General features: G+C 36.5%; 1 protein-coding gene across 1 annotated transcript in view; it reads left to right on the top strand.

The window, feature by feature from the left end:
* Nucleotides 1–23,273, top strand: part of shank3a (SH3 and multiple ankyrin repeat domains 3a) — a 325,227-nt gene that overhangs the window by 12,561 nt on the left and 289,393 nt on the right. The window contains exon 2 of the mRNA XM_089135496.1: nucleotides 15,558–15,750. The gene's annotated coding sequence lies outside the window, so the exon portion shown is untranslated. The remainder of the gene's footprint in view (nucleotides 1–15,557; nucleotides 15,751–23,273) is intronic.

The following is a 23,273-nucleotide window of genomic DNA, read 5'->3' as shown; positions in this document are numbered from 1 at the left end:
ATTACTAGTTAGTTCCCATGGTATTCTCTTTATAATACGTATCCAAATAATTAGTAATTCCCACATAAGTATGTAGTAACACTTCCATCTGCGCACTATTACTTACTAATTCATAATCAGATTTTCTTTTTAGTTAATAGTAGTTACTAGATTGTTAATAAACTTTTTCAGTAGTTCTCTGGGAAGTATTAAAAAAATAGTATTGATTAGTTAATAGTGAACTAACACTTTCATCTGTGTGCTATTACTTACTAGTTTGTTAATCAGAGTTTCTTGTTAGTTGATAATAGTTAATATATTGTTCATATTGTGTTACTCATTGGTTCTTGTGTAGTTATTCATTAACGAAGGAACCGTATTCTAAAGTGTTACCGATTTTCATCTCAGTATATCAGCATATATATATTTATATATAGTCCTTGCATTCTTTCTTGTGTGACACACCTGAATGAAAGGCTCATTATGCGGGTCTTTGTCTTCTCAGGTGTAATTATTCATGAGGGGGTTGGGCCGTTCACGCCCATTCGCATTTTGCTTTTCCAAAAAAAAAAAAAAACCAACTGTTTTTCACAATTTAAAACAATCTTGTTTTATGTGAATAATTAGGCAGGATAATTTTAAGATCATTTTAAAGCAAAAACTCTAGGTGACAACAGCCATTAATATGTTTTAAGAAACTGAAAAAAGCACAAATGTCAGTGCATTTCAAAATATCTCAAGGACCCCAAAAACACCATAGACCCCAGAGGGTTAAAGATACATTTTAGTGTCTGTGACTGACTATAACGTTTACAAGCTTGATGACTGCTGAAAATAAGTTGACTGTTACAAAGAAAAGCTCAACATTAGTTCACAAATAATATATATTGTTTAAATTATTACTGCCTTTAGTTATCATTCTGGAATACATGTAAAAATGCATTAAAACACTAACTTGATGAAAATTATATTTCATTTTAATAAATGAACATTACATAGTTAGTGTAAAAATACAAAATAGAATTGTATTTGGTCTCTTTTTATGTTTATTTAACCAGTAAAATTAAGTGTAATAGGGACATAAATTGATAAATATAAAAAAATGTGATGACTTTGACTCCTCATTTAAAAAAATCACTGCATAGATAGATAGATAGATAGATAGATAGATAGATAGATAGATAGATAGATAGATAGATAGATAGATAGATAGATAGATAGATAGATAGATAGATAGATAGATAGATAGATAGATAGATAGATAGATAGATAGATAGATAGCCAAGATATTTAAATGCACGCACAAGTTCTTATAAGGCATCATTGCTGTGTGAACATGGCCTTGGTCTTTCCCTTTTCTTTCTTATTTTTTCCCCTCCCCTTTACTTTCTTGTCTCTGTCCAGGAAAAAAAAAAATTCAAGTACCATTTTCTCATTGATTGGTTTTCCTCTCTTTCATTTATCTGTCTCCCTCTCTCTGTGTCTCTGTAGACATTATGCACCTCCATTAAATCTCATCTCACTCTGTTTGTCTGGTAGGCTTCTCTCTCTCTCTCTCTCTCTCTCTCTCTCTCTCTCTCTGCCCTCATTCTTGCTCCATGTGTCTGTTGTGACCTGCAGGGCAGAGCGAGAGACAGACGATGCCAAACACTGTCCTGCTGCTGCTTGTGTTCAGAGACAAGACTTCTGCTTCCTTGGCTCAGTAGATATCCAAACACTGGCCACATGACATGTGCTGAGAAAGAGAGAGAGAAATAAGTTGAGGGAACACTTAATGCCTTTTCATTTGGCTTGCTCAATTTTCAAGATGTGAAATCAGTAGATGCCAAATCTCTTTTTCTCATTTTCCACAGATAATGCTAGTTCTGGATGCAGTGCCATATCTGGTCGTGTGACATGCATTTCAATCAAATAAAATATATATATTTTTAAACATACAGTATAATTTTAAATTTAAACTGTTAATTTAAGTTCCTATGATTAAATCAAAGCCATCTTGTGAGGTAAAAGGGCTGAATAGAATGTTTTATAGGGACTCAAAATGGAAACTCTCAGCTTTCAAATTTAAAGATTTTTCTTTAAACCATTAAACTCAATTTTTAAACTTTATAAAGTTTTTTTTTTTTTACTTTATATGGCATAATTAGATTTATTAAAGCATTAATTTTAAACATACATGATAATATATATATATATATATATATATAAGCACGCAAATAATAAATAATCATCAATATCAGGTTACATATTGTATGGAGTGACATATGGAGTGATATGATGTTCCGTAGAGTAATTTTTTTCTAGCTTAATGTTAGGTGACACGTTTATTCACAAGCTGTTTTATTGGTGTCTGCTGACTCAAAAGCCTGCTGAAGAGCTTGCTGAACCGAACATGGCTAGAGTCAGAGTTTAAAGTCGTATCCAGCAACATCAGTTACCAGAAGCATGGCTCCACAATGCATTGCAGCTGTTAATGAGGCCCCAAGTCATTAAACACCAGCCACCAACAGCGTGCTTCATTAAACCTTACCAATAAACATCTCACAGGTTCATTGCACTTAGACTGTCAAAAATAATTGATCTGGAAATATAACTCTTTCGGGTGTTATACATTTTTACATTGTATTGTTTTTGTTGTTGTTGTTTAGTTTCTTTTTAACTTCCAAGTCTTAATGGTCAAAATAATGTCTCCATATCTTTAAAATGTCATTAGATTTGAAGTGTCTATAAAGTATATGGACAGCACAAATTAGAATCAATAAGTATTTTACAGCTTGATGTCATACGAGATTTTTAAGTTAAAGGACGTTTTAGATTCTAGAGAGCATTTGATTGGAAAGATGTGATGAGAAGCTGAAGTCCACGGTGATGTCATAACAATCCGTGATCCATTTTAGCGGAAGTGTGAACTGTAAGTTTTGAATGTTTATATCTCCTAAATGCTAATTTTGTCATTGTTTTTGGAACACACCAACTTATTCATAACCTTAAGGCTGAAAATATTCATGCTAAAAGCTAAAAACTTCAATTTTGATTTCAGGGGGCCTTTAACTTTTTACTACTGGTCCTTTAAAAAAAAAAAAAGAAAAAAAAAAACAGCCAACCAATATTGATCAGAAGAAACTTTTTTGTAATATCAATAACAATAACAACGTTCTTGATAAGAAAAATTAGTCCAAGAACAACTTTTATAAACATATACTTGGCAAATAGCAAATAAAGATGCAAAAAAGCAAACATAACAAGCAATATTTTGTTCTAATGTATGATGTCATTCAGATGGTTTTCTAATGATTAAACCTAATATTAAAGCTTCATGCTGATTTGGACTCGGCCTTCGCCAAGATAATCAAAACTAAGACGTAGCTTTACAGTAACCTATAATTCTCCATCCATTTACACTTCTTTCGATATGGTGAAGTGACTCCAATGACTCCAATACATCCCTATTGCTGCTGACATCCCTATTTCTGCTGACCTAACCACAATCTCACAATGTCTCCGCAACCCAACCGCGCCAACCTGTTTGACTAAGGCTGTCGAGCCCCACTGTCTTTGTTAAAATAAGTTCAGTGGCAACGGTTCCGTATGGCTTACTAAACCAACAGACTCTTCGAGTTTTTCAAGAATCAACATGGCATCATGACTTTGTGTAAACACTTTCAAGTCAAGTGGCATGTTATCTATACGCATTTTGAGCTATCCGCTTGTGTCAACGCCGAAACAAACCATCATCTTTTGCGTGCATGTCTACGTCGTTAAATGTCCGAGTGATTCCGCGTGTATGTACACGCCGTTAAATGTCTGAGCGAAATGTAGATCTACATATGGGGAGCGATATTTTATTTTTTTCTAGGATGGTAGGGGAAGACTCATAAATGTTATTAACCCCAGTGACGGGTAGGTTTAGGGACAGGGTTGGGGTAGTTCATATATTTATATATACAATAATGTAAGTCGACGGCGTTTATAAACGCTGAAAAGTGATTATGCGTGTTGATAGCATGCCAAAAATGGAAATACGAATTGGCGTGTCATACATACGCCATTTCATGAGATCAGTCTGCAAGAATTCTACCAAACCGTATAGCGTTGCGGCCTGTACACAGCCAGACAGAATATTTCCGTCTCAACCACAGCCAGTTGCTGCTCCTCTCTGGTGCTTCAGATAAGTTCTTTACTGTGCGACACAACTCTTGGCCACTGAATCCGAGAGTTTTCTGCCCTTCCTAACTAATTTCATCTCCTCTCTATATATTCCAATGAACAAATCTCTTAATTTCCCTTATTAGGGCAAGTAATTGATACCCGAAAGGCTCATCATCTCACCTGGTTAATGTTCATTCAAACTAGAGCAAATACTCTGCTTCCCATTAGCCTTCCTCTCTCTTCTTACTCTGAGCATTTATTCACGCCAAACTGCTCTTTACTCAGCGCGTCACCTTCCAGCCTGTTCCAATGAAAGCTGCCAGAAGCTTTAGCAAAGGCTGTTTGCGCAGTCTGTCTTTTTACTGGTCCTTTTTTTCCCTTTCAGAAAGTTCTGAGAATGCAATAACTTTGCATCCATCTCAAATGAATCATAATCATAATCACCCCAGCCCTGCCCCGATCCCCTCTTTTATCTCTTGTGAGTGAACGGCTGCTAAATGAATGCTAACTTTTGTTTACACTGCGCTAACTAGGTCCTCGCTCCACTGTGTTGTTGTTAAATAAACGTCACCCCCATGTGAGCACCATTCAGAGCTGGTGTGTACCCTTCAGTGCTGCTTTTTCTGAGCTGCAGTTCTGTTCAGCTTAATAAGAGGGTGCTTTGGTGTACGGCTGGCTAATGCTGTGTGTACGGCCAGCTAATTAATTTGATCAGCTAGTCACACTTTGGCATGTCCAGAGGGATAGGATGGATTGTATGGGGATCAGTGACACAGATTAAAAGAGAGTAGCCACCGAAGGCATTTCTCAGTTGGGTATGGACAACCCTGCACCACTGTGTACTTTCATTAAGCTAATGCCGCAGACTTTCAATGTGACAGCGGCTATTAGCAGCCAAGATATTTCCTTACTATAAATGCTTGACTCTCATCACCCTTGTCTACAGCTAAATAAATAGTTGTGCAGGACATTCAATCAGAAACAGTATGTTAAAATACTATAATAGGGCTTTTGATATTGCAATGACCTGAGAAGTTACAGCATCTTTTTACATACTTTCATGCTTTGCTGCTGATGGACAGTTCAGTTAACTGTCTGTCTGTCATCTAATATCTATCTGTCTATCTATATTTCTATCTTATATGTCTGTCTAATATCTAACTATCTGTGTTTCTGCCTGTCTATTTGTCTGTCTGGCTAATATCTATCTGTCCGTCCGTTCCATCCATTTTCCATCTTCTGTCTGTCTGTCTTCTAATACCATCCGTCTTTCTGTCGTTCATTCTATCTGTCATCCATTCTATCTGTTATTCACCTGTCATTCTATTTATCTGATGTTCTATCATTCTATCGGCCATTTTATCTATTCTATCTGCCATTTTATCTATTCTATCTGTCATTTGTTTTGCCATTCATTCTGTTGTTCTGTCTGTCAGTCAGTCAGTTCGTCCGTCCGTCAGTCTATCTGTCCGTCATTACATAGATCTATCGTTCTATCTGTCTGTCATTACATAGATCTATCGTTCTACCTGTCCGTCATTACATAGATCTATCGTTCTATCTGTCCGTCATTACATAGATCTATCGTTCTATCTGTCCGTCATTACATAGATCTATCGTTCTATCTGTCCGTCATTACATAGATCTATCGTTCTATCTGTCCGTCATTACATAGATCTATCGTTCTATCTGTCCGTCATTACATAGATCTATCGTTCTATCTGTCCGTCATTATATAGATCTATCGTTCTATCTGTCTGTCATTATATAGATCTATCGTTCTATCTGTCCGTCATTATATAGATCTATCGTTCTATCTGTCCGTCATTATATAGATCTATCGTTCTATCTGTCTGTCATTATATAGATCTATCGTTCTATCTGTCCGTCATTATATAGATCTATCGTTCTATCTGTCCGTCATTATATAGATCTATCGTTCTATCTGTCCGTCATTATATAGATCTATCGTTCTATCTGTCTGTCATTATATAGATCTATCGTTCTATCTGTCCGTCATTATATAGATCTATCGTTCTATCTGTCTGTCATTATATAGATCTATCGTTCTATCTGTCTGTCATTATATAGATCTATCGTTCTATCTGTCTGTCATTATATAGATCTATCGTTCTATCTGTCCGTCATTATATAGATCTATCGTTCTATCTGTCTGTCATTATATAGATCTATCGTTCTATCTGTCCGTCATTATACCGGCAGATAGAACCAGCAGGAATCAAGCGTGTCTCTCCTGGAGTTCTGCAGTCGAGCCTGCAACTTATCATCAGCCAATAAAAAAGAAAGAAAGGGGCTAGACAATAGCCAATCAGAAACCATTGCATCTGGGTAAGATTTAACGCAAACAACCAAAGAAAAAACTTCAAAACTTGAGAGCTATAAAACTTCAAAACTTGAATGCTATATAATTGAGCATAGTACATACCAGGAAGGTATAAATCAGGAAGGTATCAATCAGGATTACGTGTTATTTTTTTATTTTTTGATTAATCCATTGGATTAATCATTTATTTTGACAGCACTAATATTTAGTGTATAATAGACAACCATACAAGGGTATTTGTTATTAAGCCTGCCCTGGCTACACCAATTTCTTGTCCGTTGCCCTCACAGATTTGCAGCTAAGCTTATGTACATTTATATTCCAATAATGATTATGCCTCTAAATTTTTGCACTATTACAATACTTATAGGCAACTAGTCATCATATCTTTTGCTCCATGAAACGCATATTAATGCTCAGTAGTACACATATATGGTTCTTTAAAGCAGCACTTAGGAAGATTTCCGTTTTCGTCAATCTGTGACCCCTAGAGTCGCCGTGGAGTACTTGTACTGTTGTAATTCACGCAAAGATGTCTCTGTACTCACTTTTTTGAGGAGGTGGTAGTGCACTAGGCCCCTGTGGCGCGGCCTAAGGTTTGTCCTTAATGGCATTTTTCCCCTTCAATTCTTTTACTTTTATACTTGTTTTGAAACAAGTACTTTTAAACTTTTACTTGAGTAAAAAGCTTGAGTTGATACCTTAAATTGCAATCAAATTCCCAAATACACTAAGGTGCTTAACTTACAATTTACAATAATTGTCATCAAAACTTTAGCCATAGTTTACATCAAAACATCCCTCCACAGTACACTCACTGTTACATTGACTACATGACTAAGCAATTTGACCGTCTTATCTGTACACAATGACGCAAGGACTTGTCATTCTGATGGCGCTGACATGTTCATTGACACAGATTATTTTTGAGAGAGGCAAATTTCAAGGAGGATTCGAGAAATTTACCAAAGCGACTGAGAAAAACTGTAAGATGTTCTTTTAACGACTTTTGCTTCACATGTAAGTTTGCCTTGTTTCAAGGATGTTTATTTACCTAGACTAAACAACGGGACAAAAATACTGATTTGACTGGCTAATCGTTTACTTGTTTAGGCAGAGGTCAGATGATCAGAAAATACAATGCATAGTTCTTTCTCAGTTCAAATGAGGAAAATGTGTATTTTATTCCAAATCCAGTAGGATCCAACCAGTGCTTAAAAAGTGCAAATTAAATGAAGAACAGAATGTGAGTGATCCTTTTGTGAATGTACGCCCAGGTTTTGTCTTATCTAAATCTTGTTGGGCCGTCCTGCTGTGAGCCTTGTGGCATCGTGAACAAACCAGTACAGGAAATCTGATCAGCTGGAGTAATGAGCTCCGAGCTGCTGCTTCTCTTTGCATCTTTTATAGACCTCCACAAGCCTGCTCAACGCCACCTAAATTCTTAATGACCGCTCAGACTCGGCTGTATACATTCTCGTTTTCGCCTTCGCTCTCGACATACTCGCGGCTCCCTCAGATCGTTTGCTTTTACCTGACGGCAGGAAACGAAGTGTCTCTTTGCTGATAAGGAGAATGACCTGTTTTGGAAGAAGCTGCAAGCAAAGTGTCCTTGTAATGAGAGAATAGTGCTTCGGCTCTCGTGGCGAACATAAAAAGAAAAGACACAAAAAGAAGAGGAAGCTCTTGGCAGCATCTGGGAAATACTTGATATGAGGTTACCATGGCAACCTGCTAACACATTGAAATAGAGTCGTTTATTGGCTGTAATGGCAATACCGCAAGCGTGCTGTGATGAGTTGAATCAAAACATTTGTGCTTTTTATGTTAAAATGTAATTATGCTGAAACGGTAATCATTTAATAAGAGAATCACTAAAATGCTGCTTTTATAATAATTTCCCATCACTGTGGAAGTGAATGAACTGTACGTTTTTCACAGTTGAGAAGTAATTTTCCCTGCGTGTGCACCAATTTGCTATTAAAAATAAAGACAAGATTTTCATACTGTAATAAAAGGCTCTAGGCTCTTTGGACTGCTATGATGAAAAACAAACCACAAAAAACATCTCTTTTATCTTTTAGAGACCATGTTCCCGTTTGGCCCCTTATTCCCTTTTTTATCTCTGTCTCACTGTCTGTTTCGTTGTCCCTAGAGATGACCAGTTTATCAGAGATGACATCATTTGGAGACGTCACGTGCCAGTCTGAAAGAGATGCTCTGAGATTTTTTTGCCAATAACTTTGAACAAAACCACACAGATTTGCATTTAAAGTCAACTTGAATTGGCATGCACAACTCTTTAAACGTGTCACGCATTTCCCATTGTAGCAAGATAGCAAGACAGCAGTTCAATGAGACAAATATGGGGTAGGGCTTGAATTGGTTGGTGAAATGGTTAAATTGATTAACCGTCTGCAAATTGATTGGATTGTGACAATTGGGCATTACATATAATAAAATATCTTATCAAAATAGCCTTAATTACATTTTCCGTAATTCATGGTGTTATTGTGAACATAATCCAATAGCCTGTGCTGTCAATGAAACAAACAAACAAACAAAAAAAACGAAAGCTGTTTCAGCAGCAATATTTTTTTATTATTATAACATATATATATATATATATATATATATATATTGGAATAACATTAACCAATGAACTATTCACAACAGGTATATGTGCATTGAGAAAGTAAATAAGGCCAATTTGGCATTTATCAACTGTTTTTATTCAGTGTGAGAAAGACAAATCTGTTTTCCAATCAAAAGTGGGAAATAACAACCATTAAACAGCTAATGCCTTGTGAAATCCTCTAATGAAGTGAGTGTGGCGGTTACTCTTCCATCCGTAACCTTGCAATTGAACTGTTCTTTATACTTATTGAAATAAGTGAGGTGCTCAGGAGTCTGCAGAAAACAGTACTGATACACTAGTTAGCATTTTTATACAAATAATGCATTATAACTGCTCTGAAATCGGATTGCTTATGCATCATGTTAATCATCAAGCGTTAAAACTTACAAATTTATGCATACTTTTAGGCTAAAAGTGTTCTCACCAAATAGGCAGCAGGCAATCAAGAGCACCTTGTGACTGTGGTTTGTCATTCTCTTGTTTAAACACCCTTTCATGCGTGTCAGTGCAGCTCTTGCAGGATCCATGATCACTGCCTTAAAAAGCCCCTATCATAGCATTTGAAATGTTCCTATTTTTGTTTTAGGAAAACAGTTTAAAGTGCATGCAAGGATAAAAACACTTTATTTGTCTTATAATATGCATTTATTTTTAACTGATTTGCTCAACGACTCCCAAATGATTCGTTCAACGATTCATTTTCCCAAACACCTCCTTTGAGTGATGCAAATCTGCGGCGATTGGTCAAATGACCCAGTCAGTTGTTATTGGTAAACCGTAGGCAGAGACTGTCGGCAATGGAACGCCCATAACCATGATTATAGCTTGTCAAGTGTTGAAAATTGTATATAGTGTTTGAACAAACGGGTCAGAAAAAGTGCACTTTCCACACGGTCCCTTACTCGCATCTCCGTCAAGAACAAGCTTTCCCGGCGAAACTCACATTGCGGCGGCTTTTGAGGGGCAGAGCTTATTATATAGAGCGAAGTCATATTTGGCTAAGTCGTTTCGGAGGTAATTGCCATTTTTTAATGAATGTCTGGGGAATATCAAAAACAAAACTAACTTTACCCCACTTAGAAGCTGCGCGGAGTGTACACAACACACACAACACAATATAACTATATTGTGCATGCTACAGAAAACATAACAGCAAACATTATTAATAACTTACAGATTGTGATTCTTCGGAGGACGAACCTGATCCATATACACTGGATACTGAGCCCTCCTTCAGGAACAACCGGCTTGCGAATGATTCGTCATTAAAATGATGAGAACACAAGGTTCGGGCTATACTGTTGTGGTATCGTTGCTAATATGAACTCTGACCACTGATTCTTCACATGCTCGTCCCTGGACAATGGAAACAAGTGGCTGAACTGTCTTTGCAATGTAGAACACAGCGTCTTCTCGACATGATGCGATTCAGCTGAAGTATTTGAATGTGTTCTAGACGTCACTTCAAGTTTACACTTCCGTCTGCGCGCGCAGTTGTTGGGAGCGGCCAATGACCTCTCTACGTCACAATGTAACAGCTAATGACTCGTTTCAAAAACAATTCATTTCATAGACTCAGAGTCGACTCTCACTTTTGAAAGACATTAACTTTATATACGGTGCACTTTCAGATATAAATCTTTGCAGGATGTTTTCATTCCCTTAGAGCTATATTCCACACCACATGAACAGTCATTTTCAAAAATCCATGATAGGTGCTCTTTAATGTTTAGATTTATTACGATAAATCTACCATGTTGTGTCAAACCCATCCTATGTACATTAGTAGTACAATAATGGTATCATATAGATTACCATATTCCATATATCATGGAATTTAAATGGATCTCCAAGAAACCCCACTGTTACCCGTGTCATGCTTCTTCTCCTGCCCCAAACCCTTCTCTGGTCATATTTTTTACCCGTACGTTTGCTAGGGTGACCATATTTTTGATTACCAAAAACCAGGACACTCGGCCAGCAGTTGCTTTGAAAACCAGGACATTTTCATCACTTTATAAAAAACAGCCAGGGCAGAACGTGAAAACAGGACATGTCAGGACTGTTGGTCACCCTAACGTCTGCGCTTTGAGCTGGCTCCAACAGCAGAACGTGCAGGCAAAGCGTAATTGTGGTTCATAACTAATACAGACTAATATAAATATTACATATAATAGTCTAGGTAAAGTTTGGTCCAGTTGCAAAATGATACTAGCTACTACTTTTTTCTTCTTTGACGTTTTTTTTTTTTTTTTGATTTTATTGGCGGAAGTCCGGTGATCCCCTTTGTGTTAGAGTAAATAGAGTAAGAATAATTCAAGAACATATCTAATAGAAATATATAACATAGATACGGTTATTTTTTGTTGCTATTTTTAAAGCAGAAAAAATACATATTGTGCCTTTAATAATTTAAAGGCAATGGATATGCTGACTTTTTCAGTCAACATAACAATTTACAGTGTATTAGCATGGTACAAAAATATTAATGTATTTAATTATTATTATTTTTTTCAGTTTTTTTTTATTTATTTATTGTTTGTTTGTTTGTTTGTCCTTGCATAATAATTAGGGAGTCTTAACTATCAACCCAGCCTATGCAAGCAGTTCCTGGTTTTCTATTAGTTTTACACCAAATCAGGCTGAGTTCTAGATTGTTGCAATGAATGCTGTTAAATACTTTTCTTATACTCAACTCAACCCAGAATACACCAAATAATTTGGTATTAATATTTGATAAATCAAAGTGGCCATATGTATTTCCTTTGTATTTCTTAACATGTTGTTTTAGGTCCGAGACCGACCATTTTGACCCAGGTGATTGATAGCCCGAGGAAAGAGCATGAAAGACAGCCCGAGGAAAGCTTTGAGTGAAAGGTTCTTAGCCAGTCAGCATCTTCTACCCCACGTGTGGACTCTTATGGTGGGTTTACGTGCTATGCAAAAATATGATATTTTCCACTTGTGAACTGGTATTTACCGTGTGTTGCTTTCAAGTGCTTTTGTTGTCGTAATGTGGTAAAAAGATGGAGATCGAGACCTGTTATTTAGCTAAAACTATTTCAGATTGCTTCAGTCATCTGCTAAAGCAAGAAAATTATTTATCAAAACTCAAATGGTAAATAATATGCTGTATTTTCTAGATCATGAATAGTACTCTTGCGTTGCTCTCCGCCATTTTGAAAAGTTGAAAGGTTATATCATCTCGGCAACTCGTGCATCAAAATATTCTACGAGCTCCCCAGTGGAAAATACCACATGAGGGGGTGTTCATGTGCATTTTCCACGTCGGCTTTTGGTATTTACCATAATTACCATAGCACGTGAACGCATCATTAAGCATGCTCACAGGCTGCATCGTCACCAGCAAGTGATCCAATGAAATGAATGACGTTGGCATGCAAGCTTTTCAAGCAAGCTCAATGAGACAGACAGACGGTAGCTATTAGCTAATATGAAATGCAAAACAAAGCAGCTTGTTTGTGCCGCAGAAAAGCACTGAAACAAAGATAAAGGGGAACCTGTTTTTTTTCTTTTTTTGTGGCTTATTTTTACTGGCCCTTCCAGTTTTCTGGACGCCCATCTACAATCAAAATCCTGGTGCCGCTAGTGGTCTGTGCACCGTCTGACATTCCCTCCTTAGATATCTAAGGTCTTTTTTATTCCTTTTATTCTCTTCACTTTACTCTGTGTTTGGTTCTTCCCCTGTTTCCATGGTAACATATCAAACTACTGGGACCTCCTGTCTCCACCCAACCTCGTCCCCCTCTGGATTTGGTTCCAAGTCAGAGATAAAGAGATGGAGAGAGAGAGAGAGAGAGAGAGAGAGAGAGAGAGAGAGAGAGAGAGAGAGAGAGAGAGGGAGAGAGAGCGAGCGAGAGAGAGCGAGAGAGAGCGAGAGAGAGAGAGAGAGAGAGAGAGAGAGAGAGAGAGAGAGAGAGAGAGAGAGAGAGAGAGAGAGAGAGAGAGAGATGGGTGAATGGAGTTTCATGGCTCTTTTATGGCTCAGCTCTCTTTCTCTGTCTCTCTACTATTTTCAAATACACTTAGATCTCTATGGTGACCAGACCAGCAGGCCTGTCTGCTGTTTGCTTGGGTTCTGTAATGGTAAGTAACATGAAACTGCCCTATTTCTCCTTGTTGTTTAAAGTAAAACAAGTCTTGTATTTTTTTTTATATATATATGTCAGTTCAGCAATGCATCACATTCTGATGAATCACATCTGCAGTGTTGTTTTGCCCATGAATTACTCTGATTTTTAGTTTGGTTTAATTATTTTTGTTATGTCCGCTTTCTTACTTTTTCTTTCTATTGCTCTTTGGTCTGTAATTACCAAATTGAGCTGCATATCTAGACAGCATTGCAATCCCAGGATGCTTAGTAACAAAAAGATGATCTTCAAACCAGTTTGCGTTATTATTTTTAGGAAGCTCAACAGGGAAGCTCAAATAATGAGTATTAAAAGCAGTATTTTTCTAGCTCATCCAGGTCATGTGGATGCCAATTGTGCAATGTAACAGAAAAAAATCTGTAGAAAAGAGGAAATGTTACAGGTTATTTTCTGGCAGAAATAATTTTACATACAATTTAACCCAAAAAAACACACAATGCAATGCGTAATTCAAAATGCAGGAAAAACATCTGTGAAATCAATTGGGAAAATTCCTTCATATTAACAGTAGACTAGGCCCAATTTTAACGTATTTTGCATTTAAACGAATTGTGCTCTCCAGCGCCTCACTTTTTCAATAGCTAGGGCGCTAGAAAAAACAGCAATGCAATTTTGAGAGTAGCGCCTCCGACAATTAAATTAATATTACATTCATATAACAGCTTAAAAGGGGTATCAGGCCGTGAGTGCAGAGACCAGCCTATGGCAGAGACACTCTGTGTGAGTGGTATTTACGACAGTAACATTAAATACACATACTCCACAGCGACTCTAGGGGTCACTGTTTGACAAAAACGGAATTCCTGCATAGTGTGCCTTTTAAACTGTAAAAAAACCACAAAGTATTGGAAAACAATTTGCAAGAAAATAATATTTATAATATTTCAGTCGTCCTAATTAAGTTTTAATTCAATGTGTTACTTGTTGTTTCTTTGTAATCTTTTATAATAATTTACTAGAAAATTCTTGTAAATCCTACAATTTTTTTTTTTTTTTTTTTTTTTTTTTTTTTAGAGTGTGATTTCTTTAATTCACCTCCACCTTACATTTTTGGTCGAGTCTCTAGTGCACTCCTCATCAGTTCTGCCAATGTAAAGTATTCCAACTTAGTCACATGACATGAGATTCTTGCAGAAAGTTTGTATTTGTTGGTATGAGTAAATGTGAGTAAATGATCAAATGGAATGTAAATTACCGCATTTAATCCAAATATTAGAGAACTGCCAGTCAATACAGACCAGATATAAGTGAACCAGGTCACCGGGCATTCTGACTGGATGAGACAACACACTATGGTGGCTCGTAAAAAACAAACTGCATAATCGTTTAACCAAACGCCTAGAGTTCTATTAGGGTTCTTATGTTGTCTTGTTGTCTACCTAAATAGCTGCCTTTTGAGCAAATATTTTTCTCTGGTAGTGTTTGTTGTAAGATTAAGCATGGTCTTTACAGGTCAGACTGACACTTTGCAGAGAATGAACTGAAGATCTATCAGTTCATAACTGACTACCAAGACAAACGCACACCTACAGACTGGCCTTAGTCTTACTGTGACAATCAGATTTATACATGGAAATACAATCAGTCCGCTAATGGAAATGGATAATGAAGTGCTTTCAATCAGCCTCATGCAGAGTGTATTCATGAGCATAACAATTTTAATTTCTTTATTTCATTAGTGTGATACTTCTTGATATTTTGCCATAATTATATTGTGTGACATTTATATTCATTGTACTTTCCAAATTATGTCTAGTAGGACACCACGTGTGGCATGTGGGTTGTTTTCGTTGACGCACATCAACGTGCGACTGTTATATTCCTTGTTTAGAAAGCTTGTGCTTTCTTATGCCCCGAGCAAATGAGCTCAAAAGGAAATCATAATTCTCTATAACTACTCTCTCTCTCTCTCTCTCTCTCTCTCTCTCTCTCTCTCTCTCTCTCTCTCTCTCTCTCTCTCTCTCTCTCTCTCTCTATATATATATATATATATATACATATTAAAATAACTACTTATTATTTTATGTAGATCGGTTAATTAACTTAAAATAGCAGTAGTTAATTAATTAACTACTTTGTCTGGTTATATGTAATAATGATAATAATAATAAAAATAATACAGGAAAGCAAGAAGTTATAAGCATTGTTTTAAATTAAGCAGATCAAAAGCCTTGAACATACCACCTTAGTTTACCTTTCTTTAAAAGGGGTAGGGGATTCTTAATCAAATAATGACACCAAGTTTGATACTTGCATGTTTCGCCCATTTGAATAGAAATGACTCCTGATGCAATTCGTTGAGGTTCCGGTTGATCTGTGCTGAAGTTGTCTTGATGTGAGAGAACCAGTTTGAGTCAGAGGATCTTTGATGAATGGAAAGACTGGGCCGCAGCCTGGCACAAATTTAGGGGTCCTTAGAAGACTTCTTGCTCATCTTCAAATTCTCAGAATCAGCAAAGGGAAAGAAGGTATGTACTTCTTTTGAATAAGTACTTACTCCGCAACATTTTCTATAAAATGCAAATGTGCATAAATTGAATGTAATCTGGACTATATTTGTCATATTCTCATTGTCATGTAACTTACACTCTCAGTTCACTACCATTTCCTCTCCCATGACCAAATGAATTAGTAAAGTGTCCACTGGATGCACACATTTCTGAATCTCTGTGGACTACTGTGAATTCAGACATAAATCTCTTTTTTTACATACTGTTTTTGCCTACTATTAAAGTGGTTAAATATGTATATTCGGATGCTGCTTTTGTTTATAAATTACAATGCAAGAAAAATTATTTGCAATGCGAGAAATCAAACTGATTCCTGTTTGTATTTCTGTATGTGAGCACAGACATCATACAGAACAGTCAAATCACTCATAGTATTATTAATATTCAAATCATGTGAGCTTGATGCATCATGTTGCTGCTCATTTGCATGGAGTTAAACTTTTCTCAACTTTGTGGAGCTGTTAGACATGCCAGCATTGTGTTGATAACTGTCGTTGTCTCTCTCATGTCACTGGAAAACACAGACTCTCATTGAAAATTAATGACGTCTGGTTGATTTGTGTCTGCAAGTTGTTGTCAGAGTGAACAGGGTATTGAAGGTGCCAGATGGCTAACCAGATGGGCAAAAGTGTTGCAAACATGACTCAGAAAATTAAAGTAGTTCTGAGAAGAGTCTAGCATCATTTGTTTGCAGATGCCACATGTTTTGAAATTGTATTATGCAATGCAATGCTTTTGGGCCAACAGGTTTCAGATATGCTGTAAAGTGTGTAAGTGTGTAAGCGTTTTAGAGGTCGGGAATACTAAATGGGCACATGAAATTTTGATCACATTAAAGTTGTACCCTACCTAGGCTGATAAGCTCGTTCTTTGAATAATGCAGTTACAGAACTGATGAGTCACCAAACTTTGCTCTGTTTCTCTCCAGTGTCACATGCATGCAGAAACAGACAAATTAATTCGGACAAATTAATTATGAGGTGTCACACAGCTGTAAGACAGTCTCGTCTCCCTAAAGCAAATGTGTAAATTATTAGATTAGATTAATCATCATAAATGATTAATCTAACCTCATGTAAAGTGTCCTTGCAGACCTAAATCTGATGATCCACTGCCATAATGTGCCCAAAAAAGGAACACAACATGGTCATTGGTCACTCAGGACTTGTGAATTAAGTTTGACTCTTTTGAATGAGATTGAATGAAAATGGTATAAGGAACTGGTGCTAAAAGTACTATACAGTAACTGTTGTGTTTTCACTTTGTGAGAGTATACACTGCACTTGGAGTGAGGCTAAAATAACTATTTAACTCATGGATAAAAGTAAATAAATGTACAACCAAAATGTACAACCCAGAATGTACAACCCTTTAAGATATATTTTCCCCCTTTCTTTCAGCCGTTCTTTCACTTTCATTTGCCTTTGGGAGAATTATGTATTTGTCTTTTGTTGATCCATCTTTTTTGTCCTTTCGAATTCACTGTAAAAAGTATCAAAAAGATGGAGGACATATTTCTCTCCAATGTCGGCAGTTTATTCATACGATGACTGATTAGCTTGAGTAATATGCACGTACGCGTATTACTCTAACCATTCATAGTGAGAAAATGGTTGAGCGTGATTGAGACTGGTTGATTTGTGCACAGCATGTGGCAATAGACTAAAAGGAAGAAGAGAAATGTATTATTGAAAAATACTGGCTGCTTTTGGTTGGAAGTCAGCCTTGGGTTGTGCGCTCTAGGTGGTCTCGCTATAACTGAAATAGCTTCAGCTGTGACTAATAAGACTGATAGAGTCTTTGCCACACTGAACTCATCTATTTCACACTGTGCAATGGAAAAAAAGTACAAATAAATGAAATTAACATTGGAATGAGGCTGGGTTACATTGAAATTGATGGCACATTTATGGCATTTTGTTTTTCATTCAGTAGCCGGTTTAAGTATTTCACAATCTGCTCCGTTACTGGGATTTTCACGCAATGAAAATCCTTCTTTGTAAACATTTCTAGGGTTTACAAAGAATGGTGTGAAAAGGGAAAAACATCCAGTATGCGGCAGTCCTGTGGGCCAAAATGCCTTGTTGATGCTAGAGGTCAGAGGAGAATACAATTTGCAAGAGCTCACCAAAATTGCACAGTTGAAGACTGGGAAAATGTTGCCTGGTCTGATGAGTCTCAATTTCTGTTGAGACATTCAGATGGTAGAGTCAGAATTTGGTGTAAACAGAATGAGAACATGGATCCATCATTCCTTGTTACCGCTGTGCAGGCTGGTGGTGGTGGTGTAATAGTGTGGGAGATGCTTTCTTGGCACACTTTAGGCCCCTTAGAGCCAATCGGGCATTGTTTAAATGCCACAGCCCATGTCCATCCCTTTATGGCCACCATGTACCCATCCTCTAATGGCTACTTCCAGCAGGATAATGCACCATGTCACAAAACTTGAATCATTTCAAACTGGTTTCTTGAACATGACAATGAGTTCACTGTACTAAAATGGCCACTTTTTATTTGCATCCCACAAATCTCCATCAACTGCAAGATCCTATCAATATGGGCCAACATTTCTAAAGAATATTTTCAGCACCTTGTTGAATCAATGCCACGTCTAATTAAGGCCCTACTGAAGGCAAAAGGGGGTCAAACACAGTATTAGTATGGTGTTCCTAATAATCCTTTAGGTAAGTGTATACAAATACAGTGGGGCCATTTAGTCAGCCACTGATTGTGCAAGTTCTCCTACTTAGAATGATGAGAGAGGTCTGTAATTTTCATCGTAGGTACACTTTGGTACAGTGGGTACAGCACCTTGTGGAATCAATGCCACATAGAATAGAATGTTTTAAAAGGTATGTAAAAACTAAATTAAATGTATTTGTTTAAAACTATTTATTTTACCTAGCTTATCCACTGACACATCTTATCCCACTCTCAGACTCTAACCAGTGTAAATGTGACACTCTCAGATGACTCAAGCTCAAGTCAGAGAACAAGTGTTTTATTTAATCCAAATCAGTCTCTCATTGGAGACACTGGATTAAATTTTTAGTAGGAACCATACATCGAGGACTATGTGTTCATATGATGTGAGGCTTCTGGTGGTAAGGATCTCAGAGGATAGGGTTCACTGTGATTACAGAACTGAGGACAGAGTGTCTTGGTGAATGTGTGTGAAAGTTTGCAGGTTGCACACTAAGTCCATGACCATGTGGATTCTGCAGTTAAACCCTAGGATTGTCACAAGATTTTGAGGAACTTGCTCTGTTACTCTATAAAGGATGTTCCCAAGTACTGGTTGTTTGACAGTGTTCAAGAGGTCAAAATGTGACTGGTTAGTTTTGGCAGACGCTTTGAAGAGTAATTTATTATTACAAATAAATGGTTGTATGATTTATTCTTGCAAGTTTGACACACTGGCCTTGACACAGGTTTTCACGATAAGATTTTTAAAATAAAGTTAATTAATATTGTAGGTTGATCATTCAAGTATGTTACCAACAGGGCTAACTTTTTTTTTTTTGTGTGAAGAAACTTTAAGTAATTTTGGAACCATCTGTTTGACTGGGTTGAAAGTCACTAACCAATGTCTAGAATCACTGTGTATATATATATATATATATATATATATATATATATATATATCCCTAAATTTGGCATGCACAAACACATTGCTATGCAAACAATGCTCTTTAATGAGATTTTTCTATTATAAAATTGAATATAACACAGAATATCAGATATAGGTGTTGCAGATGTGATAAGATTACTAGTTACATTGAGAAAAGGCAGACAGAAACAGGAAGAAAATTGCTCCTACCTTCAGAAATGATGCACCCTAAGCCAATAATGACTCCATAGTGGATCTGATTATTTCAGAAACCAAGATTGCTATCTCACAATCTAACTTTTCCATCATCTCACTCTTGTCCTCCTCTTCCTCCCTCAGTGCACTATTCTGCTGTCTCTTAATTTTGAAGAAACAAGTGAGGACATCCAAGCACCTCCTTAATGTTATTTTCTGTGTTCTGAGCTCAGTTCTGCAGAAAACTATATAATCAGGATAGTGTTGGCAGAATTGTTCTGTTAGATAACTACCCCTTCAGGTCTGTCTTTTACACCTTCCTTAATGTGTTGAGCAGTCTGATGATAGCTCAATTTTGCTGCTAACAGCAAACTAAGATTCTCTCTTAATGACTGTTATGAAGTTTTTTGTGAAATGGTAGGACATTTTATATTAGTATTAAGAAGCCTTTGATAGGATGTGCTGCCGCACACCAGTTTACTAGATTTAAGGGCTATTTAAACACTGAATCAATGGTTTTAATGATGCTTGACCTCAACATCAAAAGATAGGCTACACTGCTACCAAAGAGATTGAGCTTTTCTTTCAAGAAAACACAATTGTATCTCTCTTCTCATGAATTGAACAGTTGCTCATAAAATTTAAGGCCAGATCAAGGGGGCTTTTTCAAAATATTTGATTCCATGGACCTCCAAATATTATCATCACTGAGTGACTGCTTTCATAAAATATAATAGCAGCTCCATATCTTTGAGATGGTCCTCACTGCAGAATACAAAATCCAGATCCAACTCCTCCCACCTTACATATACCTAAACCTACACTCTAAAAAAATGATTTGCCACACTGAACTCAAAAAACATGAAAAACAATTCAATTTTTTATTTATCTGAGCACAAATACAGTCAAAACTGTTCTATTGTTTTAGTTTTAGTTTTTATTGAAAGGATCCTCATTAGCTGTAGCTATTCTTCATGGTGTCCTGAAATATATGTAGGCTACATTAAAAAAAAATACAAAAAATAAATGCACAAACACATACACATTTTCACATACATATACACGTACATACCACGGGCATGAAATATACACAAATATAAAAACACATTCTACACATACACTTATAAACATACCTACACATGTACATGTATATTCACACACACATATATAAATAAATATAAACAGTCAGGTATATTATTTAAATATTTATTTACAATATATATATATATATATATATATATGATATTACTGGTATTATATATATAATATAACATATATAATATTAGTAATATCTCTGATATTACATTTTCACCTGTGTCTGATATTACTTTGATTTAAAAACTACCATTTTAATGCCAAAAGTCATCCTTCAGAAATCATTCTAATATGCTGGTTTGCTGCTCAAGAAATATTTATAAATACCAACTCAACTGCTGCTTAATATTTTTGTGGAAATCGTGATGCATTTGTCTCAGAATTCTGTCTCAGGAATACAAGTTTAAAAGAACAGCATATGAAAGATAATTATTTGCAACAATGACTAAATGTATTAGACCATTACTTTGAAAAAAATCTAATTAGTTTAAACCAATTTTTAAATGGTGGTGTATCTAAAGAAATCTTTAATTACCTTGTTACACAAAATTCTTGAAATCAATTAAGCTTTACAACTTAAAATTGATATTGATTGTCCAGTACAGTAGAATTGAGTGATGACCAAATTTGAGTAGATTGGTTCAACTGCTCAGGTTTAATTACAGATCCAAGATCAGGGTAAGAAGCTAACAAAAACAACCAATGAAATACTGTATCACCATTGTTCCCTCTGTTAAATATATTCTCTACATTTATATCTCTTTCTTACTCGCCTGCATATTGAATGCAGACCTTGCCAGCGTATCATGTTAGTGTCTCGATTTGACAGCTCTCTGTATAGGAAAGCATAGAGAAGAAACTTTCATTTCCTCCACTGTACCTTCACATCACAGACGGCATACAGCAACAAATGATGAATATTTGTGCAAGTGTGTATTTGTGCATTTGACAATGTGCTAGACAGTTAAAGTGATTCTGTTTGTGTTCTGTCATGCCGTCCTCTCTGACTTCCCTTTCACACAAACAGTCTGGACTATTTAAAAAGGATAAAAGGGAGCTCTGCTCTGCCCATTATTTCCATCTTTACTCTCCTCTGTGTTCTTTTGCCATTTTCTCGCTCTGTCTGGTGTCCAGTCACTCATTTTATGTATCATATTCTCTGTACGCCTATCTTTCTGTCTTTCTCCATCAGTCTTGGAGGTTTTAATAAGCTCCTCTACTTTTTTTTTTTTTTACCTACAATTACTCTTCTTTCTTTTTCTCTCTAGATAGCGAAAGGTCAAATGACATGTCATCTAGGGGGTTTAATAGCCCAGGGTCCGTTATCTAATTGCTGATTCCTCATTAACTGTGCAGCCAGCGACAATAAAGAGGTCAGAGAGCAACTGTTTTTTCCTGTAAATTGACTATATGCAAACTTTCCTCCCCTCCCTCAATACCCACAACACACACATGTGAAAGCAAGGCAAAATGTTAAGCACAGCACTCCATGTGGACACACCAATACATGATAACCACTGTCAACCCTTCCCACTTTAAAGAACTCTAACACACGCACACACACGCGCACAACGAAAACAAACAGTTACACACAAGAAATCAATTCAATAGTAAATTAGACACAACCAAAATACACAAATTAACCAAAACAATGTATTAAACTCACAAATTATGTCACAATTAACCAAGACCCAGGCAAAACAGCAGTGCAGTCACATCAGTAGATTTACATATCAACCCAAATTAAATTACTGAAACCCTTGGATGTGCAGTTACCAAAACGGATTCTTGGGGCTTTCATGATGTTTAATGTCACGTTTTAAGTGACTCCAAACGTGGCTTGGTTGTTGGCGTCAGATGGGCAGATTTTGGACAATAGAAATTTGGAAATTGGCATTAACAGCATGAAAACATGGATCCATCCTCCCTTGAATAAGCGAATCAGGCTGTGCTGGTGTTGTAATGGTGTGTGGGATATTTTCTTAGCACACTTGGGGTCTCTTACTAGCAATGGAGCCACACCTTGCCTAAGTATTATAGCGGACCATGTCCACCTCCTTCATTACCATAGTGTACACATCTTCCGATGGCTATTTCTAGAAGGATAACGCTCCATGTCATAGCTCAAATCATCTCAAACTGGTTTCTTGAACATGACAATGATATCATTATACTCAAACAGTCCACCAGATCTCAATCCATTAGAGCACCTTTGGGATGTGATGGAATGAGATCATTGATGTGCAGCCGACAAATCTGCAGCAACTGTTATGCTATTTTGTCAGTATGGAAGAAAAACTGCGAGGAATGTTTCCAGCACCTTGTTGAATAAATGCTTATTAATCTATAAATAAGTTCTTTAAAAATCCTACAATGTGATTTCCTGGATTTTTTTTCTCTCATTTTGTCTCTCATACAGTAGGTGAAGTATACCTATGATAAAAATTACTGACCTCCCTCATCTTTCTAAGTTGGAGAACTTGCACAATCAGTGGCTGACTAAATATTTGTTGGCCCCACTTTATGTTGTTCTTTCAATTTTTCATTGTCTGACTCACCTGAATGAAAGGCTCATTATTAT

This window comes from Pimephales promelas, chromosome 10, assembly GCF_988280905.1.
Source record: "Pimephales promelas chromosome 10, fPimPro1.hap1.1, whole genome shotgun sequence".
NCBI classification, from domain to species: domain Eukaryota; kingdom Metazoa; phylum Chordata; class Actinopteri; order Cypriniformes; family Leuciscidae; genus Pimephales; species Pimephales promelas.
Note: the sequence above shows the minus strand (reverse complement) of the source record. Positions and strands in the feature narration are given on the sequence as shown.